We start from the raw sequence: 17,340 nt of genomic DNA, 5'->3' as shown, positions 1-17,340 counted from the left end.
CTCATCACCCGATCAGGCTCGATCAGGCGAGATATATAAGACTTGTGGGCCCATTCAGGACTCCTATGTCTGGTAGGATAACTTTACTCCATCCATCCTGTTTCTGTTGCAGGGAGTTGGAGAGAACAACCAACACAACCATGGCTTTCTTTCAAGACACTCAATATTCTCTGAACTGCATTACATGTGAAGGTAGATTTATTACCCATGAACACACTACCCGTATGTTAATTTTATGTAAATAGGTAGCGCCAGCCCTCATGTTGTTGTCCAACATTTCCGCTATTAAAAAGGATACATTTATTTTGGAATCATAAGCAAATTTAAAAAGAAATTGAGAAGTGGCACAATTACTAATCATAGAGCACAAAAACGCCTACAGAACCTGGTATTCCCAGGCGGTCTCCCATCCAGGTACTAACTAGGCGCAACACTGCTCAGCTTCTGAGATCAGACGAGATCAGGCGCATTCAGTGTGGTGTGGCCGTAGGCTCTGGGCCTTCTGAGATTTGTACCTTTAAGCATCTAGTTGGCTAGACCATGCAGTTTTGAAAGCCAATTGAGAAATGGCTCACTGCCTGAACATGGAGCACAAAAAAGCCTACAGCACCTGGTATTCCCAGGCGGTCTCCCATTCAGGTACTAACTAGGCCCGACACTGCTTAGCTTCTGAGATCAGACGCATTCAGTGTGGTGTGGCCATAGGCTCTGGGCTTTCTGAAATTTGTACCTTTAAGCATCTAGTTGGCTAGACCATGCAGTTTTGAAAGCCAATTGAGAAATGGCTCACTGCCTGAACATGGAGCACAAAAAAGCCTACAGCACCTGGTATTCCCAGGTGGTCTCCCATCCAGGTACTAACTAGGCCCGACACTGCTTAGCTTCTGAGATCAGATGAGATCAGGCGCATTCAGTGTGGTGTGGCCGTAGGCTCTGGGCCTTCTGAGATTTGTACCTTTAAGCATCTAGTTGGCTAGACCATGCAGTTTTGAAAGCCAATTGAGAAATGGCTCACTGCCTGAACATGGAGCACAAAAAAGCCTACAGTACCTGGTATTCCCAGGCGGTCTCCCATCCAGGTACTAACTAGGCCCGAAACTGCTTAGCTTCCGAGATCGGGCGCATTCATTGTGGTGTAGCCCTAAAATGGAGAAATGCTAAGAGTATTACTCTTTTGCATTTACAGTTAGTAAGCTAAGCCATAAAGCCACTTGCAACATGATACCACGCTCATCACCCGATCAGCGCTGGATCAGGCTCGATCAGGCGAGATATATAAGACTTGTGGGCCCATTCAGGACTCCTATGTCTGGTAGGATAACTTTACTCCATCCATCCTGTTTCTGTTGCAGGGAGTTGGAGAGAACAACCAACACAACCATGGCTTTCTTTCAAGACTCTTTATGGACTCAATATTCTCTGAACTGCATTACATGTGAAGGTAGATTTATTACCCATGAACACACTACCCGTATGTTAATTTTATGTAAATAGGTAGCGCCAGCCCTCATGTTGTTGTCCAACATTTCCGCTATTAAAAGGGATACATTTATTTTGGAATCATAAGCAAATTTAAAAAGAAATTGAGAAGTGGCACAATTACTAATCATAGAGCACAAAAAAGCCTACAGAACCTGGTATTCCCAGGCGGTCTCCCATCCAGGTACTAACTAGGCCCGACACTGCTTAGCTTCTGAGATCAGATGAGATCAGGCGCATTCAGTGTGGTGTGGCCTTAGGCTCTGGGCCTTCTGAGATTTGTACCTTTAAGCATCTAGTTGGCTAGACCATGCAGTTTTGAAAGCCAATTGAGAAATGGCTCACTGCCTGAACATGGAGCACAAAAAAGCCTACAGCACCTGGTATTCCCAGGCGGTCTCCCATCCAGGTACTAACTAGGCCCGACACTGCTTAGCTTCTGAGATCAGACGAGATCAGGCGCATTCAGTGTGGTGTGGCAATAGGCTCTGGGCCTTCTGCGATTTGTACCTTTAAGCATCTAGTTGGCTAGACCATGCAGTTTTGAAAGCCAATTGAGAAATGGCTCACTGCCTGAACATGGAGCACAAAAAAGCCTACAGCACTTGGTATTCCCAGGCGGTCTCCCATCCAGGTACTAACTAGGCCCGACACTGCTTAGCTTCTGAGATCAGATGAGATCAGGCACATTCAGTGTGGTGTGGCCGTAGGCTCTGGGCCTTCTGAGATTTGTACCTTTAAGCATCTAGTTGGCTAGACCATGCAGTTTTGAAAGCCAATTGAGAAATGGCTCACTGCCTGAACATGGAGCACAAAAAAGCCTACAGCACCTGGTATTCCCAGGCGGTCTCCCATCCAGGTACTAACTAGGCCCGACACTGCTTAGCTTCTGAGATCAGACGAGATCAGGCGCATTCAGTGTGGTGTGGCCGTAGGTTCTGGGCCTTCTGAGATTTGTACCTTTAAGCATCTAGTTGGCTAGACCATGCAGTTTTGAAAGCCAATTGAGAAATGGCTCACTGCCTGAACATGGAGCACAAAAAAGCCTACAGCACTTGGTATTCCCAGGCGGTCTCCCATCCAGGTACTAACTAGGCCCGACACTGCTTAGCTTCTGAAATCAGACGCATTCAGTGTGGTGTGGCCGTAGGCTCTGGGCGTTCTGAAATTTGTACCTTTAAGCATCTAGTTGGCTAGACCATGCAGTTTTGAAAGCCAATTGAGAAATGGCTCACTGCCTGAACATGGAGCACAAAAAAGCCTACAGCACCTGGTATTCCCAGGTGGTCTCCCATCCAGGTACTAACTAGGCCCGACACTGCTTAGCTTCTGAGATCAGATGAGATCAGGCGCATTCAGTGTGGTGTGGCCGTAGGCTCTGGGCCTTCTGAGATTTGTACCTTTAAGCATCTAGTTGGCTAGACCATGCAGTTTTGAAAGACAATTGAGAAATGGCTCACTGCCTGAACATGGAGCACAAAAAAGCCTACAGCACTTGGTATTCCAAGGCGGTCTCCCATCCAGGTACTAACTAGGCCCGAAACTGCTTAGCTTCCGAGATCGGGGGCATTCATTGTGGTGTAGCCCTAAAATTGAGAAATGCTAAGAGTATTACTCTTATGCATTTACAGTTAGTAAGCTAAGCCATAAAGCCACTTGCAACATGATACCACGCTCATCACCCGATCAGCGCTGGATCAGGCTCGATCAGGCGAGATATATAAGACTTGTGGGCCCATTCAGGACTCCTATGTCTGGTTGGATAACTTTACTCCATCCATCCTGTTTCTGTTGCAGGGAGTTGGAGAGAACAACCAACACAACCATGGCTTTCTTTCAAGACTCTTTATGGACTCAATATTCTCTGAACTGCATTACATGTGAAGGTAGATTTATTACCCATGAACACACTACCCGTATGTTAATTTTATGTAAATAGGTAGCGCCAGCCCTCATGTTGTTGTCCAACATTTCCGCTATTAAAAGGGATACATTTATTTTGGAATCATAAGCAAATTTAAAAAGAAATTGAGAAGTGGCACAATTACTAATCATAGAGCACAAAAAAGCCTACAGAACCTGGTATTCCCAGGCGGTCTCCCATCCAGGTACTAACTAGGCCCGACACTGCTTAGCTTCTGAGATCAGACAAGATCAGGCGCATTCAGTGTGGTGTGGCCGTAGGCTCTGGGCCTTCTGAGATTTGTACCTTTAAGCATCTAGTTGGCTAGACCATGCAGTTTTGAAAGCCAATTGAGAAATGGCTCACTGCCTGAACATGGAGCACAAAAAAGCCTACAGCACCTGGTATTCCCAGGCGGTCTCCCATCCAGGTACTAACTAGGCCCGACACTGCTTAGCTTCTGAGATCAGACGAGATCAGGCGCATTCAGTGTGGTGTGGCCGTAGGCTCTGGGCCTTCTGAGATTTGTACCTTTAAGCATCTAGTTGGCTAGACCATGCAGTTTTGAAAGCCAATTGAGAAATGGCTCACTGCCTGAACATGGAGCACAAAAAAGCCTACAGCACCTGGTATTCCCAGGCGGTCTCCCATCCAGGTACTAACTAGGCCCGACACGGCTTAGCTTCTGAAATCAGACGCGATCAGGCGCATTCAGTGTGGTGTGGCCGTAGGCTCTGGGCCTTCTGAGATTTGTACCTTTAAGCATCTAGTTGGCTAGACCATGCAGTTTTGAAAGCCAATTGAGAAATGGCTCACTGCCTGAACATGGAGCACAAAAAAGCCTACAGCACCTGGTATTCCCAGGCGGTCTCCCATCCAGGTACTAACTAGGCACAACACTGCTTAGCTTCTGAGATCAGACAAGATCAGGCGCATTCAGTGTGGTGTGGCCGTAGGCTCTGGGCCTTCTGAGATTTGTACCTTTAAGCATCTAGTTTTCTAGACCATGCAGTTTTGAAAGCCAATTGAGAAATGGCTCACTGCCTGAACATGGAGCACAAAAAAGCCTACAGCACCTGGTATTCCCAGGCGGTCTCCCATCCAGGTACTAACTAGGCCCGAAACTGCTTAGCTTCCGAGATCGGGCGCATTCATTGTGGTGTAGCCCTAAAATTGAGAAATGCTAAGCGTATTACTCTTATGCATTTACAGTTAGTAAGCTAAGCCGTAAAGCCACTTGCAACATGATACCCCGCTCATCACCCGATCAGCGCTCGATCAGGCTCGATCAGGCGAGATATATAAGACTTGTGGGCCTATTCAGGACTCCTATGTCTGGTTGGATAACTTTACTCCATCCATCCTGTTTCTGTTGCAGGGAGTTGGAGAGAACAACCAACACAACCATGGCTTTCTTTCAAGACTCTTTATGGACTCAATATTCTCTGAACTGCATTACATGTGAAAGTAGATTTATTACCCATGAACAAACTACCCGTATGTTAATTTTATGTAAATAGGTAGCGCCAGCCCTCATGTTGTTGTCCAACATTTCCGCTATTAAAAGGGATACATTTATTTTGGAATCATAAGCAAATTTAAAAAGAAATTGAGAAGTGGCACAATTACTAATCATAGAGCACAAAAAAGCCTACAGAACCTGGTATTCCCAGGCGGTCTCCCATCCAGGTACTAACTAGGCCCGACACTACTTAGCTTCTGAGATCAGACGAGATCAGGCACATTCGGTGTGGTGTGGCCATAGGCTCTGGGCCTTCTGAGATTTGTACCTTTAAGCATCTAGTTGGCTAGACCATGCAATTTTGAAAGCCAATTGAGAAATGGCTCACTGCCTGAACATGGAGCACAAAAAAGCCTACAGCACCTGGTATTCCCAGGCGGTCTCCCATCCATGTACTAACTAGGCCCGACACTGCTTAGCTTCTGAGATCAGACGGGCGCATTCAGTGTGGTGTGGCCGTAGGCTCTGGGCTTTCTGAGATTTGTACCTTTAAGCATCTAGTTGGCTAGACCATGCAGTTTTGAAAGCCAATTGAGAAATCGCTCACTGCCTGAACATGGAGCACAAAAAAGCCTACAGCACCTGGTATTCCCAGGCGGTCTCCCATCCAGGTACTAACTAGGCCCGAAACTGCTTAGCTTCCGAGATCGGGCGCATTCATTGTGGTGTAGCCCTAAAATTGAGAAATGCTAAGAGTATTACTCTTTTGCATTTACAGTTAGTAAGCTAAGCCATAAAGCCACTTGCAACATGATACCACGCTCATCACCCGATCAGCGCTGGATCAGGCTCGATCAGGCGAGATATATAAGACTTGTGTGCCCATTCAGGACTCCTATGTCTGGTTGGATAACTTTACTCCATCCATCCTGTTTCTGTTGCAGGGAGTTGGAGAGAACAACCAACACAACCATGGCTTTCTTTCAAGACTCTTTATGGACTCAATATTCTCTGAACTGCATTACATGTGAAGTTAGATTTATTACCAATGAACACACTACCCGTATGTTAATTTTATGTAAATAGGTAGCGCCAGCCCTCATGTTGTTGTCCAACATTTCCGCTATTAAAAGGGATACATTTATTTTGGAATCATAAGCAAATTTAAAAAGAAATTGAGAAGTGGCACAATTACTAATCATAGAGCACAAAAAAGCCTACAGAACCTGGTATTCCCAGGCGGTCTCCCATCCAGGTACTAACTAGGCCCGACACTGCTTAGCTTCTGAGATCAGATGAGATCAGGCGCATTCAGTGTGGTGTGGCAGCAGGCTCTGGGCCTTCTGAGATTTGTACCTTTAAGCATCTAGTTGGCTAGACCATGCAGTTTTGAAAGCCAATTGAGAAATGGCTCACTGCCTGAACATGGAGCACAAAAAAGCCTACAGCACCTGGTATTCCCAGGCGGTCTCCCATCCAGGTACTAACTAGGCCCGACACTGCTTAGCTTCTGAGATCAGACGAGATCAGGCGCATTCAGTGTGGTGTGGCCGTAGGCTCTGGGCCTTCTGAGATTTGTACCTTTAAGCATCTAGTTGGCTAGACCATGCAGTTTTGAAAGCCAATTGAGAAATGGCTCACTGCCTGAACATGGAGCACAAAAAAGCTTACAGCACCTGGTATTCCCAGGCGATCTCCCATCCAGGTACTAACTAGGCCCGACACTGCTTAGCTTCTGAGATCAGACGAGATCAGGCGCATTCAGTGTGGTGTGGCCGTAGGCTCTGGGCCTTCTAAGATTTGTACCTTTAAGCATCTAGTTGGCTAGACCATGCAGTTTTGAAAGCCAATTGAGAAATGGCTCACTGCCTGAACATGGAGCACAAAAAAGCCTACAGCACCTGGTATTCCCAGGCGGTCTCCCATCCAGCTACTAACTAGGCCCGACACTGCTTAGCTTCTGAGATCAGACGAGATCAGGCGCATTCAGTGTGGTGTGGCCGTAGGCTCTGGGCCTTCTGAGATTTGTACCTTTAAGCATCTAGTTGGCTAGACCCTGCAGTTTTGAAAGCCAATTGAGAAATGGCTCACTGCCTGAACATGGAGCACAAAAAAGCCTACAGCACCTGGTATTCCCAGGCGGTCTCCCATCCAGTACTAACTATGCCCGAAACTGCTTAGCTTCCGAGATCGGGCGCATTCATTGTGGTGTAGCCCTAAAATTGAGAAATGCTAAGAGTATTACTCTTTTGCATTTACAGTTAGTAAGCTAAGCCATAAAGCCACTTGCAACATGATACCACGCTCATCACCCGATCAGCGCTCGATCAGGCGAGATATATAAGACTTGTGGGCCCATTCAGGACTCCTATGTCTGGTTGGATAACTTTACTCCATCCATCCTGTTTCTGTTGCAGGGAGTTGGAGAGAACAACCAACACAACCATGGCTTTCTTTCAAGACTCTTTATGGACTCAATATTCTCTGAACTGCATTACATGTGAAGGTAGATTTATTACCCATGAACACACTACCCGTATGTTAATTTTATGTAAATAGGTAGCGCCAGCCCTCATGTTGTTGTCCAACATTTCCGCTATTAAAAGGGATACATTTATTTTGGAATCATAAGCAAATTTAAAAAGAAATTGAGAAGTGGCACAATTACTAATCATAGAGCACAAAAAAGCCTACAGAACCTGGTATTCCCAGGCGGTCTCCCATCCAGGTACTAACTAGGCCCGACACTGCTTAGCTTCTGAGATCAGACGAGATCAGGCGCATTCAGTGTGGTGTGGCCGTAGGCTCTGGGCCTTCTGAGATTTGTACCTTTAAGCATCTAGTTGGCTAGACCATGCAGTTTTGAAAGCCAATTGAGAAATGGCTCACTGCCTGAACATGGAGCACAAAAAAGCCTACAGCACCTGGTATTCCCAGGCGGTCTCCCATCCAGGTACTAACTAGGCCCGAAACTGCTTAGCTTCCGAGATCGGGCGCATTCATTGTGGTGTAGCCCTAAAATTGAGAAATGCTAAGAGTATTACTCTTTTGCATTTACAGTTAGTAAGCTAAGCCATAAAGCCACTTGCAACATGATACCACGCTCATCACCCGATCAGCGCTGGATCAGGCTCGATCAGGCGAGATATATAAGACTTGTGGGCCCATTCAGGACTCCTATGTCTGGTTGGATAACTTTACTCCATCCATCCTGTTTCTGTTGCAGGGAGTTGGAGAGAACAACCAACACAACCATGGCTTTCTTTCAAGACTCTTTATGGACTCAATATTCTCTGAACTGCATTACATGTGAAGGTAGATTTATTACCCATGAACACACTACCCGTATGTTAATTTTATGTAAATAGGTAGCGCCAGCCCTCATGTTGTTGTCCAACATTTCCGCTATTAAAAGGGATACATTTATTTTGGAATCATAAGCAAATTTAAAAAGAAATTGAGAAATGGCACAATTACTAATCATAGAGCACAAAAAAGCCTAAAGAACCTGGTATTCCCAGGTGGTCTCCCATCCAGGTACTAACTAGGCCCGACACTGCTTAGCTTCTGAGATCAGACGAGATCAGGCGCATTCAGTGTGGTGTGGCCGTAGGCTCTGGGCCTTCTGAGATTTGTACCTTTAAGCATCTAGTTGGCTAGACCATGCAGTTTTGAAAGCCAATTGAGAAATGGCTCACTGCCTGAACATGGAGCACAAAAAAGCCTACAGCACCTGGTATTCCCAGGCGGCCTCCCATCCAGGTACTAACTAGGCCTGACACTGCTTAGCTTCTGAGATCAGATGCATTCAGTGTGGTGTGGCCGTAGGCTCTGGGCCTTCTGAGATTTGTACCTTTAAGCATCTAGTTGGCTAGACCATGCAGTTTTGAAAGCCAATTGAGAAATGGCTCACTGCCTGAACATGGAGCACAAAAAAGCCTACAGCACCTGGTATTCCCAGGCGGTCTCCCATCCAGGTACTAACTAGGCCCGACACTGCTTAGCTTCTGAGATCAGACGAGATCAGGCGCATTCAGTGTGGTGTGGCCGGAGGCTCTGGGCATTCTGAGATTTGTACCTTTAAGCATCTAGTTGGCTAGACCATGCAGTTTTGAAAGCCAATTGAGAAATGGCTCACTGCCTGAACATGGAGCACAAAAAAGCCTACAGCACCTGGTATTCCCAGGCGGTCTCCCATCCAGGTACTAACTAGGCCCGACACTGCTTAGCTTCTGAGATCAGATGAGATCAGGCACATTCAGTGTGGTGTGGCCGTAGGCTCTGGGCCTTCTGAGATTTGTACCTTTAAGCATCTAGTTGGCTAGACCATGCAGTTTTGAAAGCCAATTGAGAAATGGCTCACTGCCTGAACATGGAGCACAAAAAAGCCTACAACACCTGGTATTCCCAGGCCGTCTCCCATCCAGGTACTAACTAGGCCCGACACTGCTTAGCTTCTGAGATCAGACGAGATCAGGCGCATTCAGTGTGGTGTGGCCGGAGGCTCTGGGCCTTCTGAGATTTGTACCTTTAAGCATCTAGTTGGCTAGACCATGCAGTTTTGAAAGCCAATTGAGAAATGGCTCACTGCCTGAACATGGAGCACAAAAAAGCCTACAGCACCTGGTATTCCCAGGCGGTCTCCCATCCAGGTACTAACTAGGCCCGAAACTGCTTAGCTTCCGAGATCGGGGCATTCATTGTGGTGTAGCCCTAAAATTGAGAAATGCTAAGAGTATTACTCTTTTGCATTTACAGTTAGTAAACTAAGCCATAAAGCCACTTGCAACATGATACCACGCTCATCACCCGATCAGCGCTGGATCAGGCTCGATCAGGCGAGATATATAAGACTTGTGGGCCCATTCAGGACTCCTATGTCTGGTTGGATAACTTTACTCCATCCATCCTGTTTCTGTTGCAGGGAGTTGGAGAGAACAACCAACACAACCATGGCTTTCTTTCAAGACTCTTTATGGACTCAATATTCTCTGAACTGCATTACATGTGAAGGTAGATTTATTACCCATGAACACACTACCCGTATGTTAATTTTATGTAAATAGGTAGCGCCAGCCCTCATGTTGTTGTCCAACATTTCCGCTATTAAAAGGGATACATTTATTTTGGAATCATAAGCAAATTTAAAAAGAAATTGAGAAGTGGCACAATTACTAATCATAGAGCACAAAAAAGCCTACAGAACCTGGTATTCCCAGGCGGTCTCCCATCCAGGTACTAACTAGGCCCGACACTGCTTAGCTTCTGAGATCAGACGCATTCAGTGTGGTGTGGCCGTAGGCTCTGGGCCTTCTGAGATTTGTACCTTTAAGCATCTAGTTGGCTAGACCATGCAGTTTTGAAAGCCAATTGAGAAATGGCTCACTGCCTGAACATGGAGCACAAAAAAGCCTACAGCACCTGGTATTCCCAGGCGGTCTCCCATCCAGGTACTAACTAGGCCCGACACTGCTTAGCTTCTGAGATCAGACGAGATCAGGCGCATTCAGTGTGGTGTGGCCGTAGGCTCTGGGCATTCTGAGATTTGTACCTTTAAGCATCTAGTTGGCTAGACCATGCAGTTTTGAAAGCCAATTGAGAAATGGCTCACTGCCTGAACATGGAGCACAAAAAAGCCTACAGCACCTGGTATTCCCAGGCGGTCTCCCATCCAGGTACTAACTAGGCCTGACACTGCTTAGCTTCTGAGATCAGAAGAGATCAGGCACATTCAGTGTGGTGTGGCCGTAGGCTCTAGGCCTGCTGAGATTTGTACCTTTAAGCATCTAGTTGGCTAGACCATGCAGTTTTGAAAGCCAATTGAGAAATGGCTCACTGCCTGAACATGGAACACAAAAAAGCCTACAGCACCTGGTATTCCCAGGCGGTCTCCCATCCAGGTACTAACTAGGCCCGACACTGCTTAGCTTCTGAGATCAGACGAGATCAGGCGCATTCAGTGTGGTATGGCCGTAGGCTCTGGGCCTTCTGAGATTTGTACCTTTAAGCATCTAGTTGGCTAGACCATGCAGTTTTGAAAGCCAATTGAGAAATGGCTCACTGCCTGAACATGGAGCACAAAAAAGCCTACAGCACCTGGTATTCCCAGGCGGTCTCCCATCCAGGTACTAACTAGGCCCGAAACTGCTTAGCTTCCAAGATCGGGCGCATTCATTGTGGTGTAGCCCTAAAATTGAGAAATGCTAAGAGTATTACTCTTATGCATTTACAGTTAGTAAGCTAAGCCATAAAGCCACTTGCAACATGATACCACGCTCATCACCCGATCAGGCGAGATATATAAGACTTGTGGGCCCATTCAGGACTCCTATGTCTGGTAGGATAACTTTACTCCATCCATCCTGTTTCTGTTGCAGGGAGTTGGAGAGAACAACCAACACAACCATGGCTTTCTTTCAAGACTCTTTATGGACTCAATATTCTCTGAACTGCATTACATGTGAAGGTAGATTTATTACCCATGAACACACTACCCGTATGTTAATTTTATGTAAATAGGTAGCGCCAGCCCTCATGTTGTTGTCCAACATTTCCGCTATTAAAAGGGATACATTTATTTTGGAATCATAAGCAAAATTAAAAAGAAATTGAGAAGTGGCACAATTACTAATCATAGAGCACAAAAAAGCCTACAGCACCTGGTATTCCCAGGCGGTCTCCCATCCAGGTACTAACTAGGCCCGACACTGCTTAGCTTCTGAGATCAGACGAGATCAGGCACATTCAGTGTGGTGTGGCCGTAGGCTCTGGGCCTTCTGAGATTTGTACCTTTAAGCATGTAGTTGGCTAGACCATGCAGTTTTGAAAGCCAATTGAGAAATGGCTCACTGCCTGAACATGGAGCACAAAAAAGCCTACAGCACCTGGTATTCCCAGGCGGTCTCCCATCCAGGTACTAACTAGGCCCGAAACTGCTTAGCTTCCGAGATCGGGCGCATTCATTGTGGTGTAGCCCTAAAATTGAGAAATGCTAAGAGTATTACTCTTATGCATTTACAGTTAGTAAGCTAAGCCATAAAGCCACTTGCAACATGATACCACGCTCATCACCCGATCAGGCTCGATCAGGCGAGATATATAAGACTTGTGGGCCCATTCAGGACTCCTATGTCTGGTAGGATAACTTTACTCCATCCATCCTGTTTCTGTTGCAGGGAGTTGGAGAGAACAACCAACACAACCATGGCTTTCTTTCAAGACACTCAATATTCTCTGAACTGCATTACATGTGAAGGTAGATTTATTACCCATGAACACACTACCCGTATGTTAATTTTATGTAAATAGGTAGCGCCAGCCCTCATGTTGTTGTCCAACATTTCCGCTATTAAAAAGGATACATTTATTTTGGAATCATAAGCAAATTTAAAAAGAAATTGAGAAGTGGCACAATTACTAATCATAGAGCACAAAAACGCCTACAGAACCTGGTATTCCCAGGCGGTCTCCCATCCAGGTACTAACTAGGCGCAACACTGCTCAGCTTCTGAGATCAGATGAGATCAGGCGCATTCAGTGTGGTGTGGCCGTAGGCTCTGGGCCTTCTGAGATTTGTACCTTTAAGCATCTAGTTGGCTAGACCATGCAGTTTTGAAAGCCAATTGAGAAATGGCTCACTGCCTGAACATGGAGCACAAAAAAGCCTACAGCACCTGGTATTCCCAGGCGGTCTCCCATTCAGGTACTAACTAGGCCCGACACTGCTTAGCTTCTGAGATCAGACGCATTCAGTGTGGTGTGGCCATAGGCTCTGGGCTTTCTGAAATTTGTACCTTTAAGCATCTAGTTGGCTAGACCATGCAGTTTTGAAAGCCAATTGAGAAATGGCTCACTGCCTGAACATGGAGCACAAAAAAGCCTACAGCACCTGGTATTCCCAGGTGGTCTCCCATCCAGGTACTAACTAGGCCCGACACTGCTTAGCTTCTGAGATCAGATGAGATCAGGCGCATTCAGTGTGGTGTGGCCGTAGGCTCTGGGCCTTCTGAGATTTGTACCTTTAAGCATCTAGTTGGCTAGACCATGCAGTTTTGAAAGCCAATTGAGAAATGGCTCACTGCCTGAACATGGAGCACAAAAAAGCCTACAGTACCTGGTATTCCCAGGCGGTCTCCCATCCAGGTACTAACTAGGCCCGAAACTGCTTAGCTTCCGAGATCGGGCGCATTCATTGTGGTGTAGCCCTAAAATGGAGAAATGCTAAGAGTATTACTCTTTTGCATTTACAGTTAGTAAGCTAAGCCATAAAGCCACTTGCAACATGATACCACGCTCATCACCCGATCAGGCTCGATCAGGCGAGATATATAAGACTTGTGGGCCCATTCAGGACTCCTATGTCTGGTAGGATAACTTTACTCCATCCATCCTGTTTCTGTTGCAGGGAGTTGGAGAGAACAACCAACACAACCATGGCTTTCTTTCAAGACTCTTTATGGACTCAATATTCTCTGAACTGCATTACATGTGAAGGTAGATTTATTACCCATGAACACACTACCCGTATGTTAATTTTATGTAAATAGGTAGCGCCAGCCCTCATGTTGTTGTCCAACATTTCCGCTATTAAAAGGGATACATTTATTTTGGAATCATAAGCAAATTTAAAAAGAAATTGAGAAGTGGCACAATTACTAATCATAGAGCACAAAAAAGCCTACAGAACCTGGTATTCCCAGGCGGTCTCCCATCCAGGTACTAACTAGGCCCGACACTGCTTAGCTTCTGAGATCAGATGAGATCAGGCGCATTCAGTGTGGTGTGGCCTTAGGCTCTGGGCCTTCTGAGATTTGTACCTTTAAGCATCTAGTTGGCTAGACCATGCAGTTTTGAAAGCCAATTGAGAAATGGCTCACTGCCTGAACATGGAGCACAAAAAAGCCTACAGCACCTGGTATTCCCAGGCGGTCTCCCATCCAGGTACTAACTAGGCCCGACACTGCTTAGCTTCTGAGATCAGACGAGATCAGGCGCATTCAGTGTGGTGTGGCAATAGGCTCTGGGCCTTCTGCGATTTGTACCTTTAAGCATCTAGTTGGCTAGACCATGCAGTTTTGAAAGCCAATTGAGAAATGGCTCACTGCCTGAACATGGAGCACAAAAAAGCCTACAGCACTTGGTATTCCCAGGCGGTCTCCCATCCAGGTACTAACTAGGCCCGACACTGCTTAGCTTCTGAGATCAGATGAGATCAGGCACATTCAGTGTGGTGTGGCCGTAGGCTCTGGGCCTTCTGAGATTTGTACCTTTAAGCATCTAGTTGGCTAGACCATGCAGTTTTGAAAGCCAATTGAGAAATGGCTCACTGCCTGAACATGGAGCACAAAAAAGCCTACAGCACCTGGTATTCCCAGGCGGTCTCCCATCCAGGTACTAACTAGGCCCGACACTGCTTAGCTTCTGAGATCAGACGAGATCAGGCGCATTCAGTGTGGTGTGGCCGTAGGTTCTGGGCCTTCTGAGATTTGTACCTTTAAGCATCTAGTTGGCTAGACCATGCAGTTTTGAAAGCCAATTGAGAAATGGCTCACTGCCTGAACATGGAGCACAAAAAAGCCTACAGCACTTGGTATTCCCAGGCGGTCTCCCATCCAGGTACTAACTAGGCCCGACACTGCTTAGCTTCTGAAATCAGACGCATTCAGTGTGGTGTGGCCGTAGGCTCTGGGCGTTCTGAAATTTGTACCTTTAAGCATCTAGTTGGCTAGACCATGCAGTTTTGAAAGCCAATTGAGAAATGGCTCACTGCCTGAACATGGAGCACAAAAAAGCCTACAGCACCTGGTATTCCCAGGTGGTCTCCCATCCAGGTACTAACTAGGCCCGACACTGCTTAGCTTCTGAGATCAGATGAGATCAGGCGCATTCAGTGTGGTGTGGCCGTAGGCTCTGGGCCTTCTGAGATTTGTACCTTTAAGCATCTAGTTGGCTAGACCATGCAGTTTTGAAAGACAATTGAGAAATGGCTCACTGCCTGAACATGGAGCACAAAAAAGCCTACAGCACTTGGTATTCCAAGGCGGTCTCCCATCCAGGTACTAACTAGGCCCGAAACTGCTTAGCTTCCGAGATCGGGGGCATTCATTGTGGTGTAGCCCTAAAATTGAGAAATGCTAAGAGTATTACTCTTATGCATTTACAGTTAGTAAGCTAAGCCATAAAGCCACTTGCAACATGATACCACGCTCATCACCCGATCAGCGCTGGATCAGGCTCGATCAGGCGAGATATATAAGACTTGTGGGCCCATTCAGGACTCCTATGTCTGGTTGGATAACTTTACTCCATCCATCCTGTTTCTGTTGCAGGGAGTTGGAGAGAACAACCAACACAACCATGGCTTTCTTTCAAGACTCTTTATGGACTCAATATTCTCTGAACTGCATTACATGTGAAGGTAGATTTATTACCCATGAACACACTACCCGTATGTTAATTTTATGTAAATAGGTAGCGCCAGCCCTCATGTTGTTGTCCAACATTTCCGCTATTAAAAGGGATACATTTATTTTGGAATCATAAGCAAATTTAAAAAGAAATTGAGAAGTGGCACAATTACTAATCATAGAGCACAAAAAAGCCTACAGAACCTGGTATTCCCAGGCGGTCTCCCATCCAGGTACTAACTAGGCCCGACACTGCTTAGCTTCTGAGATCAGACAAGATCAGGCGCATTCAGTGTGGTGTGGCCGTAGGCTCTGGGCCTTCTGAGATTTGTACCTTTAAGCATCTAGTTGGCTAGACCATGCAGTTTTGAAAGCCAATTGAGAAATGGCTCACTGCCTGAACATGGAGCACAAAAAAGCCTACAGCACCTGGTATTCCCAGGCGGTCTCCCATCCAGGTACTAACTAGGCCCGACACTGCTTAGCTTCTGAGATCAGACGAGATCAGGCGCATTCAGTGTGGTGTGGCCGTAGGCTCTGGGCCTTCTGAGATTTGTACCTTTAAGCATCTAGTTGGCTAGACCATGCAGTTTTGAAAGCCAATTGAGAAATGGCTCACTGCCTGAACATGGAGCACAAAAAAGCCTACAGCACCTGGTATTCCCAGGCGGTCTCCCATCCAGGTACTAACTAGGCCCGACACGGCTTAGCTTCTGAGATCAGACGCGATCAGGCGCATTCAGTGTGGTGTGGCCGTAGGCTCTGGGCCTTCTGAGATTTGTACCTTTAAGCATCTAGTTGGCTAGACCATGCAGTTTTGAAAGCCAATTGAGAAATGGCTCACTGCCTGAACATGGAGCACAAAAAAGCCTACAGCACCTGGTATTCCCAGGCGGTCTCCCATCCAGGTACTAACTAGGCACAACACTGCTTAGCTTCTGAGATCAGACAAGATCAGGCGCATTCAGTGTGGTGTGGCCGTAGGCTCTGGGCCTTCTGAGATTTGTACCTTTAAGCATCTAGTTTTCTAGACCATGCAGTTTTGAAAGCCAATTGAGAAATGGCTCACTGCCTGAACATGGAGCACAAAAAAGCCTACAGCACCTGGTATTCCCAGGCGGTCTCCCATCCAGGTACTAACTAGGCCCGAAACTGCTTAGCTTCCGAGATCGGGCGCATTCATTGTGGTGTAGCCCTAAAATTGAGAAATGCTAAGCGTATTACTCTTATGCATTTACAGTTAGTAAGCTAAGCCGTAAAGCCACTTGCAACATGATACCCCGCTCATCACCCGATCAGCGCTCGATCAGGCTCGATCAGGCGAGATATATAAGACTTGTGGGCCCATTCAGGACTCCTATGTCTGGTTGGATAACTTTACTCCATCCATCCTGTTTCTGTTGCAGGGAGTTGGAGAGAACAACCAACACAACCATGGCTTTCTTTCAAGACTCTTTATGGACTCAATATTCTCTGAACTGCATTACATGTGAAAGTAGATTTATTACCCATGAACAAACTACCCGTATGTTAATTTTATGTAAATAGGTAGCGCCAGCCCTCATGTTGTTGTCCAACATTTCCGCTATTAAAAGGGATACATTTATTTTGGAATCATAAGCAAATTTAAAAAGAAATTGAGAAGTGGCACAATTACTAATCATAGAGCACAAAAAAGCCTACAGAACCTGGTATTCCCAGGCGGTCTCCCATCCAGGTACTAACTAGGCCCGACACTACTTAGCTTCTGAGATCAGACGAGATCAGGCACATTCGGTGTGGTGTGGCCATAGGCTCTGAGCCTTCTGAGATTTGTACCTTTAAGCATCTAGTTGGCTAGACCATGCAATTTTGAAAGCCAATTGAGAAATGGCTCACTGCCTGAACATGGAGCACAAAAAAGCCTACAGCACCTGGTATTCCCAGGCGGTCTCCCATCCATGTACTAACTAGGCCCGACACTGCTTAGCTTCTGAGATCAGACGAGATCAGGCGCATTCAGTGTGGTGTGGCCGTAGGCTCTGGGCTTTCTGAGATTTGTACCTTTAAGCATCTAGTTGGCTAGACCATGCAGTTTTGAAAGCCAATTG

At 46.4% G+C, this 17,340-nt stretch overlaps 33 non-coding genes and 17 pseudogenes across 33 annotated transcripts; all 50 read right to left on the bottom strand.

Moving 5' to 3' along the window:
- Window positions 1–373: 373 nt before the first annotated feature.
- LOC138494844 (5S ribosomal RNA) lies at window positions 374–492 on the bottom strand (annotated as a pseudogene).
- A 106-nt stretch (window positions 493–598) lies between these two features.
- On the bottom strand, window positions 599–707 carry LOC138495204 (5S ribosomal RNA; annotated as a pseudogene).
- A 106-nt stretch (window positions 708–813) lies between these two features.
- LOC138494799 (5S ribosomal RNA) lies at window positions 814–932 on the bottom strand. Its single transcript, XR_011277552.1, has one exon. It is a non-coding gene; the product is annotated as a 5S ribosomal RNA (ribosomal RNA).
- A 690-nt stretch (window positions 933–1,622) lies between these two features.
- LOC138494411 (5S ribosomal RNA) lies at window positions 1,623–1,741 on the bottom strand. Its single transcript, XR_011277343.1, has one exon. It is a non-coding gene; the product is annotated as a 5S ribosomal RNA (ribosomal RNA).
- A 106-nt stretch (window positions 1,742–1,847) lies between these two features.
- On the bottom strand, window positions 1,848–1,966 carry LOC138493934 (5S ribosomal RNA). Its single transcript, XR_011276911.1, has one exon. It is a non-coding gene; the product is annotated as a 5S ribosomal RNA (ribosomal RNA).
- A 106-nt stretch (window positions 1,967–2,072) lies between these two features.
- Window positions 2,073–2,191, bottom strand: LOC138494004 (5S ribosomal RNA). The gene has a single exon (XR_011276974.1). It is a non-coding gene; the product is annotated as a 5S ribosomal RNA (ribosomal RNA).
- A 106-nt stretch (window positions 2,192–2,297) lies between these two features.
- LOC138493530 (5S ribosomal RNA) lies at window positions 2,298–2,416 on the bottom strand. The gene has a single exon (XR_011276544.1). It is a non-coding gene; the product is annotated as a 5S ribosomal RNA (ribosomal RNA).
- Window positions 2,417–2,522: 106 nt separating this feature from the next.
- LOC138495458 (5S ribosomal RNA) lies at window positions 2,523–2,631 on the bottom strand (annotated as a pseudogene).
- Window positions 2,632–2,737: 106 nt separating this feature from the next.
- Window positions 2,738–2,856, bottom strand: LOC138494677 (5S ribosomal RNA). Its single transcript, XR_011277541.1, has one exon. It is a non-coding gene; the product is annotated as a 5S ribosomal RNA (ribosomal RNA).
- A 690-nt stretch (window positions 2,857–3,546) lies between these two features.
- LOC138494385 (5S ribosomal RNA) lies at window positions 3,547–3,665 on the bottom strand. Its single transcript, XR_011277320.1, has one exon. It is a non-coding gene; the product is annotated as a 5S ribosomal RNA (ribosomal RNA).
- Window positions 3,666–3,771: 106 nt separating this feature from the next.
- LOC138496132 (5S ribosomal RNA) lies at window positions 3,772–3,890 on the bottom strand. The gene has a single exon (XR_011277689.1). It is a non-coding gene; the product is annotated as a 5S ribosomal RNA (ribosomal RNA).
- Window positions 3,891–3,996: 106 nt separating this feature from the next.
- On the bottom strand, window positions 3,997–4,115 carry LOC138494430 (5S ribosomal RNA). The gene has a single exon (XR_011277361.1). It is a non-coding gene; the product is annotated as a 5S ribosomal RNA (ribosomal RNA).
- A 106-nt stretch (window positions 4,116–4,221) lies between these two features.
- LOC138494360 (5S ribosomal RNA) lies at window positions 4,222–4,340 on the bottom strand. The gene has a single exon (XR_011277297.1). It is a non-coding gene; the product is annotated as a 5S ribosomal RNA (ribosomal RNA).
- Window positions 4,341–4,446: 106 nt separating this feature from the next.
- On the bottom strand, window positions 4,447–4,555 carry LOC138495985 (5S ribosomal RNA; annotated as a pseudogene).
- A 475-nt stretch (window positions 4,556–5,030) lies between these two features.
- LOC138494764 (5S ribosomal RNA) lies at window positions 5,031–5,149 on the bottom strand (annotated as a pseudogene).
- Window positions 5,150–5,255: 106 nt separating this feature from the next.
- On the bottom strand, window positions 5,256–5,368 carry LOC138495454 (5S ribosomal RNA; annotated as a pseudogene).
- Window positions 5,369–5,474: 106 nt separating this feature from the next.
- On the bottom strand, window positions 5,475–5,583 carry LOC138495984 (5S ribosomal RNA; annotated as a pseudogene).
- Window positions 5,584–6,058: 475 nt separating this feature from the next.
- On the bottom strand, window positions 6,059–6,177 carry LOC138494372 (5S ribosomal RNA). Its single transcript, XR_011277308.1, has one exon. It is a non-coding gene; the product is annotated as a 5S ribosomal RNA (ribosomal RNA).
- A 106-nt stretch (window positions 6,178–6,283) lies between these two features.
- On the bottom strand, window positions 6,284–6,402 carry LOC138496131 (5S ribosomal RNA). Its single transcript, XR_011277688.1, has one exon. It is a non-coding gene; the product is annotated as a 5S ribosomal RNA (ribosomal RNA).
- A 106-nt stretch (window positions 6,403–6,508) lies between these two features.
- On the bottom strand, window positions 6,509–6,627 carry LOC138494115 (5S ribosomal RNA). Its single transcript, XR_011277074.1, has one exon. It is a non-coding gene; the product is annotated as a 5S ribosomal RNA (ribosomal RNA).
- Window positions 6,628–6,733: 106 nt separating this feature from the next.
- LOC138493599 (5S ribosomal RNA) lies at window positions 6,734–6,852 on the bottom strand. The gene has a single exon (XR_011276607.1). It is a non-coding gene; the product is annotated as a 5S ribosomal RNA (ribosomal RNA).
- A 679-nt stretch (window positions 6,853–7,531) lies between these two features.
- On the bottom strand, window positions 7,532–7,650 carry LOC138493897 (5S ribosomal RNA). Its single transcript, XR_011276877.1, has one exon. It is a non-coding gene; the product is annotated as a 5S ribosomal RNA (ribosomal RNA).
- A 106-nt stretch (window positions 7,651–7,756) lies between these two features.
- On the bottom strand, window positions 7,757–7,865 carry LOC138495983 (5S ribosomal RNA; annotated as a pseudogene).
- Window positions 7,866–8,340: 475 nt separating this feature from the next.
- Window positions 8,341–8,459, bottom strand: LOC138494466 (5S ribosomal RNA). The gene has a single exon (XR_011277393.1). It is a non-coding gene; the product is annotated as a 5S ribosomal RNA (ribosomal RNA).
- Window positions 8,460–8,565: 106 nt separating this feature from the next.
- LOC138495337 (5S ribosomal RNA) lies at window positions 8,566–8,674 on the bottom strand (annotated as a pseudogene).
- A 106-nt stretch (window positions 8,675–8,780) lies between these two features.
- On the bottom strand, window positions 8,781–8,899 carry LOC138493978 (5S ribosomal RNA). Its single transcript, XR_011276951.1, has one exon. It is a non-coding gene; the product is annotated as a 5S ribosomal RNA (ribosomal RNA).
- Window positions 8,900–9,005: 106 nt separating this feature from the next.
- Window positions 9,006–9,124, bottom strand: LOC138497023 (5S ribosomal RNA). Its single transcript, XR_011278451.1, has one exon. It is a non-coding gene; the product is annotated as a 5S ribosomal RNA (ribosomal RNA).
- Window positions 9,125–9,230: 106 nt separating this feature from the next.
- On the bottom strand, window positions 9,231–9,349 carry LOC138494718 (5S ribosomal RNA; annotated as a pseudogene).
- Window positions 9,350–10,038: 689 nt separating this feature from the next.
- Window positions 10,039–10,147, bottom strand: LOC138495292 (5S ribosomal RNA; annotated as a pseudogene).
- Window positions 10,148–10,253: 106 nt separating this feature from the next.
- LOC138496130 (5S ribosomal RNA) lies at window positions 10,254–10,372 on the bottom strand. Its single transcript, XR_011277687.1, has one exon. It is a non-coding gene; the product is annotated as a 5S ribosomal RNA (ribosomal RNA).
- Window positions 10,373–10,478: 106 nt separating this feature from the next.
- On the bottom strand, window positions 10,479–10,597 carry LOC138494302 (5S ribosomal RNA). The gene has a single exon (XR_011277244.1). It is a non-coding gene; the product is annotated as a 5S ribosomal RNA (ribosomal RNA).
- A 106-nt stretch (window positions 10,598–10,703) lies between these two features.
- Window positions 10,704–10,822, bottom strand: LOC138495840 (5S ribosomal RNA). The gene has a single exon (XR_011277647.1). It is a non-coding gene; the product is annotated as a 5S ribosomal RNA (ribosomal RNA).
- A 669-nt stretch (window positions 10,823–11,491) lies between these two features.
- Window positions 11,492–11,610, bottom strand: LOC138493490 (5S ribosomal RNA). The gene has a single exon (XR_011276508.1). It is a non-coding gene; the product is annotated as a 5S ribosomal RNA (ribosomal RNA).
- Window positions 11,611–11,716: 106 nt separating this feature from the next.
- Window positions 11,717–11,825, bottom strand: LOC138495981 (5S ribosomal RNA; annotated as a pseudogene).
- A 455-nt stretch (window positions 11,826–12,280) lies between these two features.
- Window positions 12,281–12,399, bottom strand: LOC138494793 (5S ribosomal RNA; annotated as a pseudogene).
- Window positions 12,400–12,505: 106 nt separating this feature from the next.
- LOC138495200 (5S ribosomal RNA) lies at window positions 12,506–12,614 on the bottom strand (annotated as a pseudogene).
- A 106-nt stretch (window positions 12,615–12,720) lies between these two features.
- LOC138494554 (5S ribosomal RNA) lies at window positions 12,721–12,839 on the bottom strand. The gene has a single exon (XR_011277473.1). It is a non-coding gene; the product is annotated as a 5S ribosomal RNA (ribosomal RNA).
- A 679-nt stretch (window positions 12,840–13,518) lies between these two features.
- On the bottom strand, window positions 13,519–13,637 carry LOC138494410 (5S ribosomal RNA). Its single transcript, XR_011277342.1, has one exon. It is a non-coding gene; the product is annotated as a 5S ribosomal RNA (ribosomal RNA).
- A 106-nt stretch (window positions 13,638–13,743) lies between these two features.
- LOC138493933 (5S ribosomal RNA) lies at window positions 13,744–13,862 on the bottom strand. Its single transcript, XR_011276910.1, has one exon. It is a non-coding gene; the product is annotated as a 5S ribosomal RNA (ribosomal RNA).
- A 106-nt stretch (window positions 13,863–13,968) lies between these two features.
- LOC138494003 (5S ribosomal RNA) lies at window positions 13,969–14,087 on the bottom strand. The gene has a single exon (XR_011276973.1). It is a non-coding gene; the product is annotated as a 5S ribosomal RNA (ribosomal RNA).
- Window positions 14,088–14,193: 106 nt separating this feature from the next.
- Window positions 14,194–14,312, bottom strand: LOC138493529 (5S ribosomal RNA). The gene has a single exon (XR_011276543.1). It is a non-coding gene; the product is annotated as a 5S ribosomal RNA (ribosomal RNA).
- Window positions 14,313–14,418: 106 nt separating this feature from the next.
- Window positions 14,419–14,527, bottom strand: LOC138495456 (5S ribosomal RNA; annotated as a pseudogene).
- Window positions 14,528–14,633: 106 nt separating this feature from the next.
- On the bottom strand, window positions 14,634–14,752 carry LOC138494432 (5S ribosomal RNA). The gene has a single exon (XR_011277362.1). It is a non-coding gene; the product is annotated as a 5S ribosomal RNA (ribosomal RNA).
- A 690-nt stretch (window positions 14,753–15,442) lies between these two features.
- On the bottom strand, window positions 15,443–15,561 carry LOC138494384 (5S ribosomal RNA). The gene has a single exon (XR_011277319.1). It is a non-coding gene; the product is annotated as a 5S ribosomal RNA (ribosomal RNA).
- Window positions 15,562–15,667: 106 nt separating this feature from the next.
- Window positions 15,668–15,786, bottom strand: LOC138496127 (5S ribosomal RNA). The gene has a single exon (XR_011277685.1). It is a non-coding gene; the product is annotated as a 5S ribosomal RNA (ribosomal RNA).
- A 106-nt stretch (window positions 15,787–15,892) lies between these two features.
- Window positions 15,893–16,011, bottom strand: LOC138494057 (5S ribosomal RNA). Its single transcript, XR_011277022.1, has one exon. It is a non-coding gene; the product is annotated as a 5S ribosomal RNA (ribosomal RNA).
- Window positions 16,012–16,117: 106 nt separating this feature from the next.
- Window positions 16,118–16,236, bottom strand: LOC138494359 (5S ribosomal RNA). The gene has a single exon (XR_011277296.1). It is a non-coding gene; the product is annotated as a 5S ribosomal RNA (ribosomal RNA).
- Window positions 16,237–16,342: 106 nt separating this feature from the next.
- LOC138495980 (5S ribosomal RNA) lies at window positions 16,343–16,451 on the bottom strand (annotated as a pseudogene).
- A 475-nt stretch (window positions 16,452–16,926) lies between these two features.
- On the bottom strand, window positions 16,927–17,045 carry LOC138494763 (5S ribosomal RNA; annotated as a pseudogene).
- A 106-nt stretch (window positions 17,046–17,151) lies between these two features.
- LOC138493596 (5S ribosomal RNA) lies at window positions 17,152–17,270 on the bottom strand. Its single transcript, XR_011276604.1, has one exon. It is a non-coding gene; the product is annotated as a 5S ribosomal RNA (ribosomal RNA).
- Between the last annotated feature and the right edge of the window lie 70 nt (window positions 17,271–17,340).

This window comes from Ambystoma mexicanum, chromosome 10 (genome assembly GCF_040938575.1).
Source record: "Ambystoma mexicanum isolate Mex_15411 chromosome 10, UKY_AmexF1_1, whole genome shotgun sequence".
Classification (NCBI taxonomy): Eukaryota; Metazoa; Chordata; class Amphibia; order Caudata; family Ambystomatidae; genus Ambystoma; species Ambystoma mexicanum.
Note: the sequence above shows the minus strand (reverse complement) of the source record. Positions and strands in the feature narration are given on the sequence as shown.